Source organism: Bufo gargarizans, chromosome 5 (genome assembly GCF_014858855.1).
Source record: "Bufo gargarizans isolate SCDJY-AF-19 chromosome 5, ASM1485885v1, whole genome shotgun sequence".
Classification (NCBI taxonomy): domain Eukaryota; kingdom Metazoa; phylum Chordata; class Amphibia; order Anura; family Bufonidae; genus Bufo; species Bufo gargarizans.
The window spans coordinates 450,055,891-450,069,512 of record NC_058084.1 but is presented as its reverse complement, the minus strand read 5'-3'; positions in this window follow the sequence as shown (position 1 = coordinate 450,069,512).

Sequence of the window (13,622 nt, the reverse complement as noted above, 5' to 3'; positions counted from 1 at the left end):
CCGGGGGAAAAGATTTTTTTGGGTCGACTGGGAGGGCTGCGGTCCTGAGGAGAGGTCATGGGAGCCGGAGGAGAACATCCTGGACCGCAGTCTCATCCGCAAGTTCTTCGGTACCAAAAAGGGAGGGAGACCAAAGGGGGGGGTACTGTTACGCTGAGCGCTCCGGGTCCCCTGCTGGCCTCGGAGCACTCACAGCGTATGCCCCCAGGCAGCACTCCAGCGTCTCGGCGTGTGCGTCCTCGCTCTCTAGGGCGCGCGCCAGACTCTTAGATTCAAAGGGCCAGTGCACCAGTGATTGGTGCTTGGTCCAAAGGGGTTATTAAGGGTTAAGGTTTGTGAGAGGCAGTGCTGACTTAATTAGGCTGCACCTGTGCACTGCCCATTTATACCTTCTCCTCCCACAGCTTTCTGCCGGATCTTTGTGCCTTGTGCCTCAGAGAAAGCGTTCCCTACTGTGTTAGTTTGCCTTGCCTGTTGCCGAACCCGTTGCTACCGTCTACTCGCCTTTGTACCTTTGCCGCCTGCCCTGACCTCTGCTACGTCCGACTACGCTCTTGCCTTCTCTCTGTGTACCACGCCTTATCAGCTGCCAGAGAGGTCGAGTTGTTACTAGGGGACACGACCTGGTAGTTACCGCCGCAGCAAATCCATCCCGCTTTGCGGCGGGCTCTGGTGAAGACCAGTAACTGCTTAGAACCGGTCCTTTAGTACAACCCGCGCCATCGCCTCTCTGGTCCAGAGGATCCACTACCTGTCCTGCCGGTACTTGACAATTGCAATGTATGGTATTCTTAATTATCTGGCTGGCAAGTTCATTTACATCCATTCGTCCCTAGGTGGTGCTGGCGCCACATAGTATATATAGTGGGGGGGGGGGGGGGAGTCTAGCTTAGAGCAGAGTAAAGCAAACATTAGAATGTAGTCAGAGTAAAGAGAAGCAAGTTCATGGAGGAGAGAGACAGGCTAAAGTCACCATGTAGCTGTGTTCCTTTCCTCTGGGCTCTGATCAAACCTGGAGAAGATAACTACAGAAGCCAAGCACCAGACAGTGAGTCTATACACCAAGATGCAAAGACTAGCGAGGGTAACAGCTAAACTGAGCTTATGGACCTCATTAGCACAAGTGACCAGGAGTAGCTTTCCAAGTGCCTGGACACAACTGGATGATTAAGGCCATAATTGTTGCACCTGCTCATAGAGGCTCCGTCTGGCCACCTCTTTTCACGCTGTTCTTCTCTTGATTGACAGGGCCAGGGCAGCATGCACTCCTCCCGCCGATTCATCAATAGAAAGCTCTGTCAAAAGCTTTCTATTGATGAACTGTACCAACTGTCCAGAGACTATTGATTTGCAGTAAATGTTCAGCTGGTTTACAAGAACAGACTCCTTATTCTTACTACTACTCTCAACATTTTCACCTAACGCTGCTGGCATCACGAACACAGGGGCCCAGCCACCAAAGCACCCTAAACACCACCACCATCAAGGGCACCTCAACTTCCATCTGGCTGGTGTTCCCTGCAACAGAGAGTGCCCCGTAGGATTTTGTGCTGTCTTCCCATCCACTGCACTGCCGACCCCAACGGACAACTAAACCGTGAGTACTACTATCCTCGGCACCTTATCACTAGTACGCTCACGCACGTATCCTCCATGGGGAGTCCCGGCATGCTGCATGAATTGGCGCCACGAACAGGATATAAAATCCTCTGCGCCTTATGCGAACTATATAAAGAACAGGATTCGTGCAATATAACTGTGTGCCTTTGCCTTATGAGAGTAATCCCCACTTGTTTGCCTGAGCGACTGTCAGTGTGCTTGAATACAGTGCAAACTTTAAACGTTTTATTGTTCTGCAGAACAGTTTAAATTGCTTATAAATTGCATAGATGTATGATACAAGCCATCTGCAATCAAATTTCAGCGTTAAAAGTGGAAAAATCGCATGTTTCTGTGTCAATACCACTGCTTACTGTCAGTAAACGGATTTTTACATTGAACCTAAAATGCCTGCCGGAGGTCTTCTTGATTAATTTACTGCACCATCTTTGTGTAAATGCCCTGTTAGCGGCGGGAAAGTCGAGTTACACCGCCTCAAGAGCGAGAAAAGCTTTGGTGCCAACCCTTATTGAAAGTAATTTAAAATGTGCCTACCTCCAATGTTGTACTGCCCAAGAGCCAGCGCCTCCCCTATGCAAAGAAAACCCAGTGGGAGGTTTGCTCACCAGAGGAGCGTGATGTGCATACACACGCTGGGCACATCAGATGACGCTGAGTACTCCAAGGAAAGAGAAGTACAAGAGAGAGACAGCATGGTGGAGTGGAGCCCTGATACAGCGCCGGAGGAGCGCGTGAACCTCACGCCTGAGTCAGCACTACGGAGAGCGGAAGGAATGCCACTGGCTGCACCCCTCTTAGTTGTCAGACCGGTCTCAACTGCGGTCCATGATGAAAAGGAGCTGCAGGCCCTTATCCAGGAGGTGTGGGAGCTCTACTAGCGAGAGAAAGGCATGGACCCTCCACCTAGGCCACCTACCTATTGCACAGGTCAGTTGCCTGTAACGGTGCCCGCTACTAGCAACCAAGTCAAAAGGTCCCGTCCGGACCAAGCAACAGTGGAATGGGCAGCGACTTCCCATGTCGAGTTGTGGACTAAGATGTCGGCTGAAATAAAAACCGCGCGACTACCACGTACTCACGCCTGCAAAAAGTGCAATGAGGACATCACTTGTAAACTCCTAGAGGAGCCAGTGGACAATTTCCCGGTTCTGGTAAGAAGGCTGGGCTGGGTTCTTTCATTTCGCAAGATGCGTGGTTTCGGCTTTATTCATGATATAGAGACCGATAGAGATTACTATGTAAATCGCTGTTCAGTTAAACGCAAAGACTTGCCTAGCCATCTCCACAGTCTATACAAATGAATTTGTCGAGTTCACCCCAGCAGAGGGCACCCGCGGTCCATATGCGACTGCCTTAACACGGCCAAAGCCACCAGCAGAGTCCTGGGATTCTGCGGAGGACTCTGAGTCTGAAAAAGAAGGATTAGAACCCTTTGCTGCCCCTAAGCGGCCAGATGCTAAATATGTCCCCCGTCTACTACCAAGCCAGAACCAATATGCTACTGGTTTTACGGGCACCAATATTTTGTGGCAACCTGCCATAGTCACCAGAGATCCAGTTGCACCTCCTAAGCCTAAACGGGAGCGTCCAAGGGACAAGCTGGAATCTGTATCTACAAGGGAAGATTGTTCACAGCTCATGCAACAACTTACCTTGCAACATTGCCAGGAGATTCCTGTTCAACCCTCCGTACTGAGGCCGTTTACTTTCCCATACACTGAAGTTGTTCCTGTTCCTGCAACCAAAGACCCACAGCTACAGTAGTACCAGCTCTTGGTGAAAAGGGGCCCAGGATACAGAAACTGGAGGAGAATCCTTCCATCTTTGATGAGGTGAGAGAACATTTACACCTCCCCATTGTACCCACCAAACGCCTTACTAAAGGTGTTGGGGAAAGGTAATCTCCTGACTCTTGGGAATCTAGGAGCCCCATACCAACAGATGTACCCAGCTCTCCAGACCCCTATGACTAAGTAGGCCAGTTGGCCATTATTAAAAATGGAGCCTGAGCCATTGTTTTAGTGAGATACTCCTTGTTGTTTGCTCAGTGGTAGTTTGCCTATACCACTCCGGAGCTCATTATCCCTTTAAAGGACTCTACTATGGACTTCACAATCCAGAAAAGATCCAAGTTGTGCCAATTTTATGCCATTTTATCCCCCTTTTACCTTTTTGCCTGGGACTTTAAAAACTAAAAGGTTTGCTGCAACGTTCACGAAATGTACCCAGAAAGACTTTTCTGTGCCTTATCCTATGCAAAGCACAGCCTTTTATAAATCAAAAACCTTGCACTTTAACCCTATTGGATTACAAATTATCATATTATATTATCAGGACTATGTGATGGGCTACATTGCCCCAGGTGTGAGTTTACCGCTCATTTTGTCCCCATCAAGTAATGTATATGTGATAAATTGCTTAGAATGTATTGTTGTGCATAACCCTTTATTATAGGAGGTTATTGAAGTGTCATGATAGTACATTGCAATATTTATGTCCATATTTGTATTTTTGTGGCGTGTACTTGGTGTATTTTAGGTGACGGCGTAGAGATCCACAGCTTCAATCACTGCAAACGTTGAGGATGACTAACCTTTTAGCAGGGGGGTATGCAGCATCCCACATATGTGTGTAAATGGGACACTTCAAAGACCTGAATATATATATATATGTATGGAATTGCAATGTATGGTATTCTCTATTATCTGACTGGCAAGTTAATTTACATCCATTCGCCCCTAGGTGGTGCTGGCACCACATAGTATATATAGTGTGTGTGTGTGTGTGGGGGGGGGGGGGGTGTCTAGCTTAGAGCAGAGTAAAGCAGAGCAGAATGTAGTCCGAGTAAAGAGAAGAAAGTTCATGGAGGAAAGAGACAGGCTAAAGTCACCATGTAGCTGTGTTCCTTTCCTCTGGGCCCTGATCAAGCCTGGAGAAGATAACTACAGAACCCAAGCATAATCACAGATGACCATCCTATAAAACTTAGTCTTTATTAGTATACAAATAAAAAAAAAAAAACATTCATAGAATTCATAGAATACCCCTAGTAGACCAATTTATAAAAAATAAGAAAAACTAATACAGAAAATGAAAAACAAAAGAAAAATACTCTTGTATAAGAGACAATCCTCACACTGGTGGGCGCAAGGTTGGCAGGGATTCGTGTGATGAAAGATGTTAGGTGCGGCAGTCCCTCCCTATAGATGACCCTATCTACGTTCTGTCCTGCCTAAAAGGGAATGGCCGCCACGATAGGGGCGATCCGTATCAGGAACCTCCTGGACGCCCTAGAATCCGGGAATATAGCGCAAACTACGTAGGTTGGTCTTATTCAGAATGAAAAATAAAGGTACCAAAAATAATAAACAACTCCCATCACCAAACAGTGAGTCATTAAGTCACTTTGATAGGTACCACAGTTATTTCATAATGAAATCCTGGGAAATGTCAAATACACAGAACCCTGGAGTCTTTAATCAGTGCAAAAATGTTCTGAGGACTATACTAAGTGCCGCAGTCCCTTCATTCAGGCAATTGATGGCGGGCCCATCTCACAGACCACGACTTATTTTTTTCTCCTGACATGTCTGTATGAGATCTACAATGATATAAAATGGTGAGATGCAATATTAAGGGGGTTATGGTGTGACTGGTGTAAATTACTGATGCAAAAAATGATAATAAGACGTCATATAGTACATAGTGGATATACGTGACCTGCACTCAGAGAGTTGGATGTGGATGCACACAGAGGACCCGGAGGTCTCATATCAAGAATGAAAGATCTATGGCACTCCGAAAATAGTTAGTGCTTTATTAAATCATGCAAAATTCAGAAGTTTACATCCAGATGAATATACATTTTGTACATAGCCACTTGTTATCTGAACCCTCCGTACTGAGGCCGTTTACTTTCCCATACACTGAAGTTGTTCCTGTTCCTGCAACCAAAGACCCACAGCTACAGTAGTACCAGATCTTGTTGAAAAGGGGCCCAGGATACAGAAACTGGAGGAGAATCCTTCCATCTTTGATGAGGTGAGAGAACATCTGGTCAATTATGACCTTTATCAACAGTATATTTCTAGCAGACCAGCGTGGGTTTCGGCAGAACATCCAGCTCCTCCTGCATTCTCCTGTTGACACAGGTAAGGGCTCACTTGGATAGGACTTCATTCCAGCAAACTGCTTATGCTTTACTTACCTCGTACTCACAGGTCTCAGTATCTCTTTATACAGCATCTGACACCTTAACTCCAGCATCTATAGATACCTCCTTCTGTCTACATTTCATCACCGTCCTTTCCCTCATACCCTTGGACAGCACTTTACTTATACTTATTACTCTGCTCGTCTTACTGTGACTCAGTTAATGGCTCTATTCATCTTCTAATTTCTGAATTTCATTATGCCATGTAATAAGCTCATGACCCTAGGGTTACCATATTATCATGTTTTTCTACTGTATTATTATTGTGGACTGTCTAGTAAGCCTCATAGACGTTCATAATAGGTTACACTTTTTTTCCCCCTTTTATTGTTTTGTTGTTCTTTTTTCTTTATTCCTTTGTTCTACCATCTCAGATATATACTAAGTACTTTATATATTCCTCCTTCCAGATACCATTGATAAAAGGGTCATTATTAGAGAGATGAGCGAAGATTGGAAAAATTTGATTTGGAAGATTTGCTGAAGTTCGTCAAGAAATTCAATTCATTACGAATTAATTCATCACAAATCACAATAAATCTGATATACCCAGGCCACTCTGCCTAATCATATGCATCCCACTTAGTGGCCCAATCTCAGTGTGAAGGCTTGGAACTTAAACTGCAGGGAGAGGTCATGTGCATTATGTTCTAGTGCAGTGTTTCCCAACCAGTGTGCCTCCAGCTGTTGCAAAACTACAACTCCCAGCATGCCTGCACAGCCAAAGGCTTTGCGGGCATGCTGGGAGTTGTAGTTTTGCAACAGCTTGAGGCACACTGGTTGGGAAACACTGTTCTAGTGCACCCTCATTCATAGTTAATTCGTTCTGTAGGTACTGTGCCGTCAGTATTATAGGCAGTTTATAGTAATTTATCGCCGTCTACATCACTGTTCAGGGCACCAAGATTCAAGTAGTGGCCCCATGACAGAGTGGGGACGGTGCAGGAGCAGCATCAGTAGCGGCCTCATGATAGAGTGGGGACAGTGGTGGCAGCAGTGGCAGTAACCGTGACAATAGTGGCCCTATGACAGAGTGGGGACGGTGCAGGAGCAGCATCAGCAGTGGCCTCATGATAGAGTGGGGACAGTGGCGGGAGCAGTGGCAGTAACCGTGACAATAGTGGCCCCATGACAGAGTGGGGAGGGGGGGGCAACATCTTCTGATCCGTCAGAAGAACATAAAACAGAAAAAAAAAAAACTTTTATGTTAAGCATTTTGTCAGTGTTTTGCATCAGTATTTGATCAGTAATTGTAAGCCAAAAACAGGAGTGGGTCCAAAACAAAGATAAAATGTAATGGAATTATTTGCATCTCTTCTGTGTGTTGGACCTACTCCTGCTTTTGGCTTACAAATTCTGATCAAATACTGATGCAAAATACTGACCAAACACTCACTAAAAGAACGTATTAGCTACGATAAATTTGGGTCAAGTTGGTGGAGTGATTTGTGTGGTTCATTCGGAAAACGAAGGAGACTCCTCCCTTATGGCAATAATCCAGCTGCCATGTTTGATCCATCCCCCATGTTCGGCCCATCTGTTTTTAACCAAAATATATGATGAAAGCAAAATACCATTAGGTTCATAGTATGGAGGGATCACGGACATTATGGAGAGATCCACATGAGTTAAAATGTCATTGCACTGCACAGTGATGTAGAATTTGTTGAAAATTTGTCTGGTAATACCGTCATAGTTCCGACCATAAACAATTGCAATAATGACGCAGACAAATTCTTCCGCTGAAAGAACGTATTAGCTACAATGAATTTAGGTCGAGTTGGTGGAGCGATTTGTGTGGTTCATTCCGACAACTGACGAGAGTCATCTTATATGGCAATAAGGGTCCATTCACACGTCTGTAGTGTATTGGGGATCCGCAAATAGCGGATCCACAATACACCTGGCCGGCACCCCCATATAACTGCCTATTCGTGTCGGCAATTGCGGACAAGAATAGGACATGTTCTATTTTTTTCTGGAGCCGCGGACCGGCTCTGCTAACCAAACCCCCAATTCTTGCTTATCCAGACTTTAAACTGCCATTTATTTTGCATACTGATGCATCACAGGACGGGTTGGGTGCAGTGCTGTACCAACATCAGGAAAATAAACTACGTATTATTGGGTTTGGTTCACGGACACTGACACCCACCGAGAAAAATTATCACCTGCACTCAGGTAAACTGGAATTCTTAGCCTTGAAGTGAGCCATTGTGATAAGTTCCGGGACTATCTGTACTATGCTTCCACTTTCACTGTTTTTACTGACAATAACCCCCTGACCTATGTCCTCAGCTCAGCAAGACTAAATAGCGTGAAACACCGATGGGTAGGGGAGTTAGCTGATTTCTGTTTTGATATTAAATATCGACCAGGGAAGAAAAATGCAGATGCTGATACTCTGTCAAGGATGCCATTGAATACGGCCGAAGATGTAGATGAATTTACAAAGGTGATTCCATCACAGACTATCTCTGCTATATGGAAAGGAAGCAATGCAAGGGTTGATGAAGCAGATCTTTGGGCCATGTCACTAGCCCTAGAACCAGAAGTTGAAGAAAAATTTCAAGCTATTGATCCTCAGGAAATTATTACCAAGGATAATCTCAGAACTGCTCAGGCAGAAGACAAAGCTATTCGAGTGGTGATGGACCTGAAACTGAAGAAGGACGTACCCTCAAGGGAAGACAAAACGGACCTGGGAAGGAGAGGGAAACAACTCATACATGATTGGGGCAAACTGAGTGTGAAAGATGACATATTACTACGGCAGAACAAAATAGTGGTTCCAGAGAAACTAACCCCAATAGTGTTGAAACACTTACACAATGACATGGGCCACTGTGGAGCAGATAAAGTGATGCAGCTTGCAAGAGAAAGATTTTACTGGCCTTTCATGCAGAAAGAGATAACAGATTATGTCACTAAAAGATGTAGCTGTCTCAAAGCATCCCACAGTACCAGACCGGGCACCTCTGGGTGCTATTAAAACAAGTGCTCCCTTTGAACTTGTCTCAGTAGATTTCCTTCACCTGGAGAAGAGCAGAGGTGGCTATGAATACATACTGGTAGTCATGGACCATTTCACCCGTTTTGCTCAGGCATATGCTACTCGCAACAAAGCGGGAAAAAACAGCTGCAGAGAAGATTTTTGACAATTTCATCCCTGTATTTGGATATCCTGAAAAATTACATCACGACCAAGGCAAGGAATTTGAGAACCACCTTTTTAGAAGGTTGAGACAGTTGTCAGGAATAGCCCATTCTAGGACTACACCGTACCACCCACAAGGCAACCCAGTTGAGAGACTGAACAGAACACTTTTGCAAATGCTTCGGACGTTAGAAGAAGAAAAGAAAACTCAATGCAAAGAGTATCTCCCGCACATAGTCCATGCATATAACTGTACCAGGCATGAGGCAACTGGCTACGCCCCTCACTACCTGCTATATGGTAGGACACCTCGTCTACCAATAGATCTGATATTTGACCTGGATAATGGAAACGGAGCAGCTTCACCTCAAGACTATGCTGAGAAATGGGCTTTGAAAATGAAGGAAGCGTATAGAATTGCATCTGAGACCAGCCAAAAGTCATCTCAAAAGGGGAAAAAGTACTATGACAGGCATGTCAAAGGAGTCGCTCTTCAGTCTGGTGACCGTGTTCTTGTAAGAACTTTGTCAGGAGCGGGGAGGGCCAGGGAAACTCCGCACTTACTGGGAAAAAGATGTATACATGGTAGTTGAACAGATAGGGCCAGAACATATTTATAAAGTTGAATCAGAAAAAGGCAATGAACCAACAAGAGTGATTCATCGCAATTTGTTGCTTCCTGTCAGAGATTTACCTCTGGAAAACAAACCAAAAAAATCAGGGAAGAGGATTCACACCAGACCAGTAGCTAGACCTGAAGTAAACAGCAATGCGGAAAGCACAGACTCAGATTCTTCAGATGAAGGGTATTACTACTGTCCAGAACTGTTTCAATACAGTGAGCAAGGTATCACTCCTCAACTACGAGCTGAGGCTGAAGAATTTCATCCTAGGGGTCGCAATGCCTCACAACAACAGCGGGAAAATCACAGTAGGCTTGAGGAAAATGTTCAAGACCTGCCTGTAGAACGTGCAGAAGAACAACTGAAAAGCTATTGCTCATTAGATGAGGAAGTCCAAGACTTGCCCATAGACGTTACAGAAGGGTCTGTAGCACCATCCTCACAACAAGTAGATTCACGGTGTGACAAGGATGCAGTTATACCAAATGTCCCTGAAGGACAGAGACATGACAGTCCTCCACGACAATCAGACTATTCTCAGAGACCAAGAATACCAAAGAAGATATTCACATATGAGACCCTGGGAAAACCATCTTTCCAAAAATGGAATGTTCATGCAGATGTGATCGAACAGCACTGTGACTCCCCAGAGGTAGAGGGGCCCATCTATATACCCTCATGTTCATACTTTTTGCCAGCAACATATGCCGATTGCTATGTTCTGAACTATGATTGATTCCATGCATAAATGTCAGGAGACACTTATTAAAAAAACAGGGGGAGTGTGTAACAGGGTTAAATTCAGACTTCCCAACAGCACAAAAACATAAGGCTGTCACTAGAGGGAGCTCTAACATGATTATACTGGTTGAGGAGAGTTAGGGCCTGATGCTCATATTAAAGTTGGACATCAAGTGTCTCTCCTCTGTTAAAACAGACGCTGTCGGCTGCATCGTGGCACTAGTCTGCACTACCACCACGAACGCGGGTAACACGTGCAGCCATCATTGTGTTGCATAAAAATGGCTTCACAGGCAAGGATATTGTGGCTACTAAGATTGCACCTCAATCAACAATTTATAGGATCATCAAGAACTTCAGGGAAAGAGGTTCAATTCTTGTTAAGAAGGCTTCAGGGCATCCAAGAAAGTCCAGCAAGCGCCAGGATCGTCTTCTAAAGAGGATTCAGCTGCAGGATCGGAGTGCCACCAGTGCAGAGCTTGCTCAGGAATGGCAGCAGGCAGGTGTGAGCGCATCTGCACGCACAGTGAGGCGAAGACTTTTGTAAGATGGCCTGGTGTCAAGAAGGGCAGCAAAGAAGCCACTTCTCTCTAAAATAAACATCAGGGACAGATTGATCTTCTGCAGAAAATATGGTGAATGGACTGCTGAGGACTGGGGCAAAGTCATATTCTCCGATGAAGCCTCTTTCCTGATTGTTTGGGGCATCAGGAAAAAGGCTTGTTTGTCCGGAGAAGAAAAGGTGAGTGCTACCATCAGTCCTGTGTCATGCCAACAGTAAAGCATCCTGAGACCATTCATGTGTGGGGTTGCTTCTCATCCAAGGGAGTGGGCTCACTCACAATTTTGCCCAAAAACACAGCCATGAATAAAGAATGGTACCAAAACACCCTCCAACAGCAACTTCTTCCAACAATCCAACAACAGTTTGGTGAAGAACAATGCATTTTCCAGCACGATGGAGCACCGTGCCATAAGACAAAAGTGATAACTAAGTGGCTCGGGGACCAAAACATTGACATGTTGGGTCCATGGCCTGGAAACTCCCCAGATCTTAATCCCATTGAGAACTTGTGGTCAATACTCAAGAGGCGGATGGACAAACAAAAACCCACTAATTCTGACAAACTCCAAGAAGTGATTATGAAAGAATGGGTTGCCATCAGTCAGGAATTGGCCCAGAAGTTGATTGAGAGCATGCCCAGTCGAATTGCAGAGGTCCTGAAAAAGAAGGGCCAACACTGCAAATACTGACTCTGGCATAAATGTCATGTAATTGTCGATAAAAGCCTTTGAAACGTATGAAGTGCGTGTAATTATATTTCACTACATCGCAGAAACAACTGAAACAAAGATCTAAAAGCAGTTTAGCAGCAAACTTAGTGAAAACTAATATTTGTGTCATTCATGGTGCGTCCTGCGCTGATGAATGGCAGGAAGACTTTTTCCAGGGTGTGGGTGCCCACAGAGAGGGCTCTGAGTGCCGCCTCTGGCACCCGTGCCATAGGTTCGCCACCACTGGGCTATAGTATTTGGCTCTGTTGGGGTGGTATAATGTGCCACAATATGGTATTGCAGGCTCTGCCTTCCATGAATTTGGACCACTTTTAGTATTTTTTCCAGGGCCACTTAAGGTTCCCAGTCCGCACCTGCCTGCCGGTAGAGTCTGGTTTGGGAAATGTAGGTAGAATACACAAATATAATTATTAAATGTCTTAAATTCTCTTCTGATGAGCTCATGACAGCAGCACCCGGGTACGAGGGCATAACTGTGATCATACATTTTATTTATGGTAGGTGTTATGATGGCGCCGGTATAAATCATGCATGAAGCTGGAAGCTGCTAACAGCGATGCAGTCTCATCTTTCTTTTATTTACAAGGAACATCTGGTTCTAGCGAGCGAAGATTGCGGAAGGAAGGCTGAAAACTGATGTCAGCACAGCTGGGCTGAAATTATACGACTGTATGGATTCTCCACAAATGTACGGCTGATTATAGCGAAGAGCTGCTTCCTGATATAGCACAATGGACCAATACCTCGCTCTCCAGTTATTATATTTATGAGCTCATTCATAAAAGCACTGATAACAGCTGAAAGCATCTACAACACAGGGGTGTAACTTTATGGGGGCAGAGGAGGCAGTGGACCCATAGGGGTAGAACAGTACTATAAGTGACGTATAAGGGTATGTCCGCTCATAGCAAAATTGCTGGGGAAAGTTATTAGAGTAAATCTGCAACAATCTGCTCATAAAACCACAGAGGAAAATGCGCACTGCGGATGTCCCTGCAGAACCCAACGAGGAAAAATCAAGACAACGAGAACTGACATGCAGTGGATTGCAAAATCAGTACCTCGGGTCAACCTCATCCATTTTGCTGCGACTCATTTCTGTCGCACATTTGGAAGTTTACAGCAATGGAACACAGTGGTTATAGTTTCAAATGGACATACAGCTTGGCGGTTACAATCTTTATAAGATATGATATTTCAACTTGGTGGCTCCCCTCCCCTCTCCACTATGTGCAAGGTGCTCTGACTGTAGGATTCCCCCCGTTCATATAATATCAAATTGATGTATAACTGTAGACAGGCACACTTCATTTGGAGGAATCCATGTCACTCAAATCTTTCATTTATTAATTAATCATATATATATAAAATAATATAATACAAATATATAAAAAGAAAAAAAGGAAAATATAAAAAATATACACAGATAATATATAAAGTTATTGTGTAAAATATATGAATTGCAATTTATTAATTGTATTATACAGAGAGAGGCTACTTATTTCTCTAGAGAGAAGGGAATAACTGAAGGACATAAGTAGAAGCAACCTTGAGTATTTGTGTTCTTATGATGGGCGTATTTTTCATTATTTGTTACCCATATACATTCATGTATCAACCTAGTGTCTTTATATATTGCTCCAATATATTCAGCTCCTGTATTAATTCCTGATTAAACAACAGTTTGTGTCGATCTGTTTTCGATATCATATTGCATTAGTGACACTCACAGTTTTTACTCACTGTTAGCCAATCAGTGGGCTGTCAGGTTTTCAAACCTCCACATGATGGTAGGCGGTATGGAGGTGCTCAAACAGATAGCGTTACCTTCAGATATACGCAATGCAGAGGTGAGGCGGTAGGCGGCGAGGTGGCAGTCCCCTCAAGGTGGCTAGCCGCCGTTCACTGATGTAGATAATCTGCCTATGTGGAAGCTGCTAGACCTCGGCGTTTCACGTGGCACGGTGGTAAG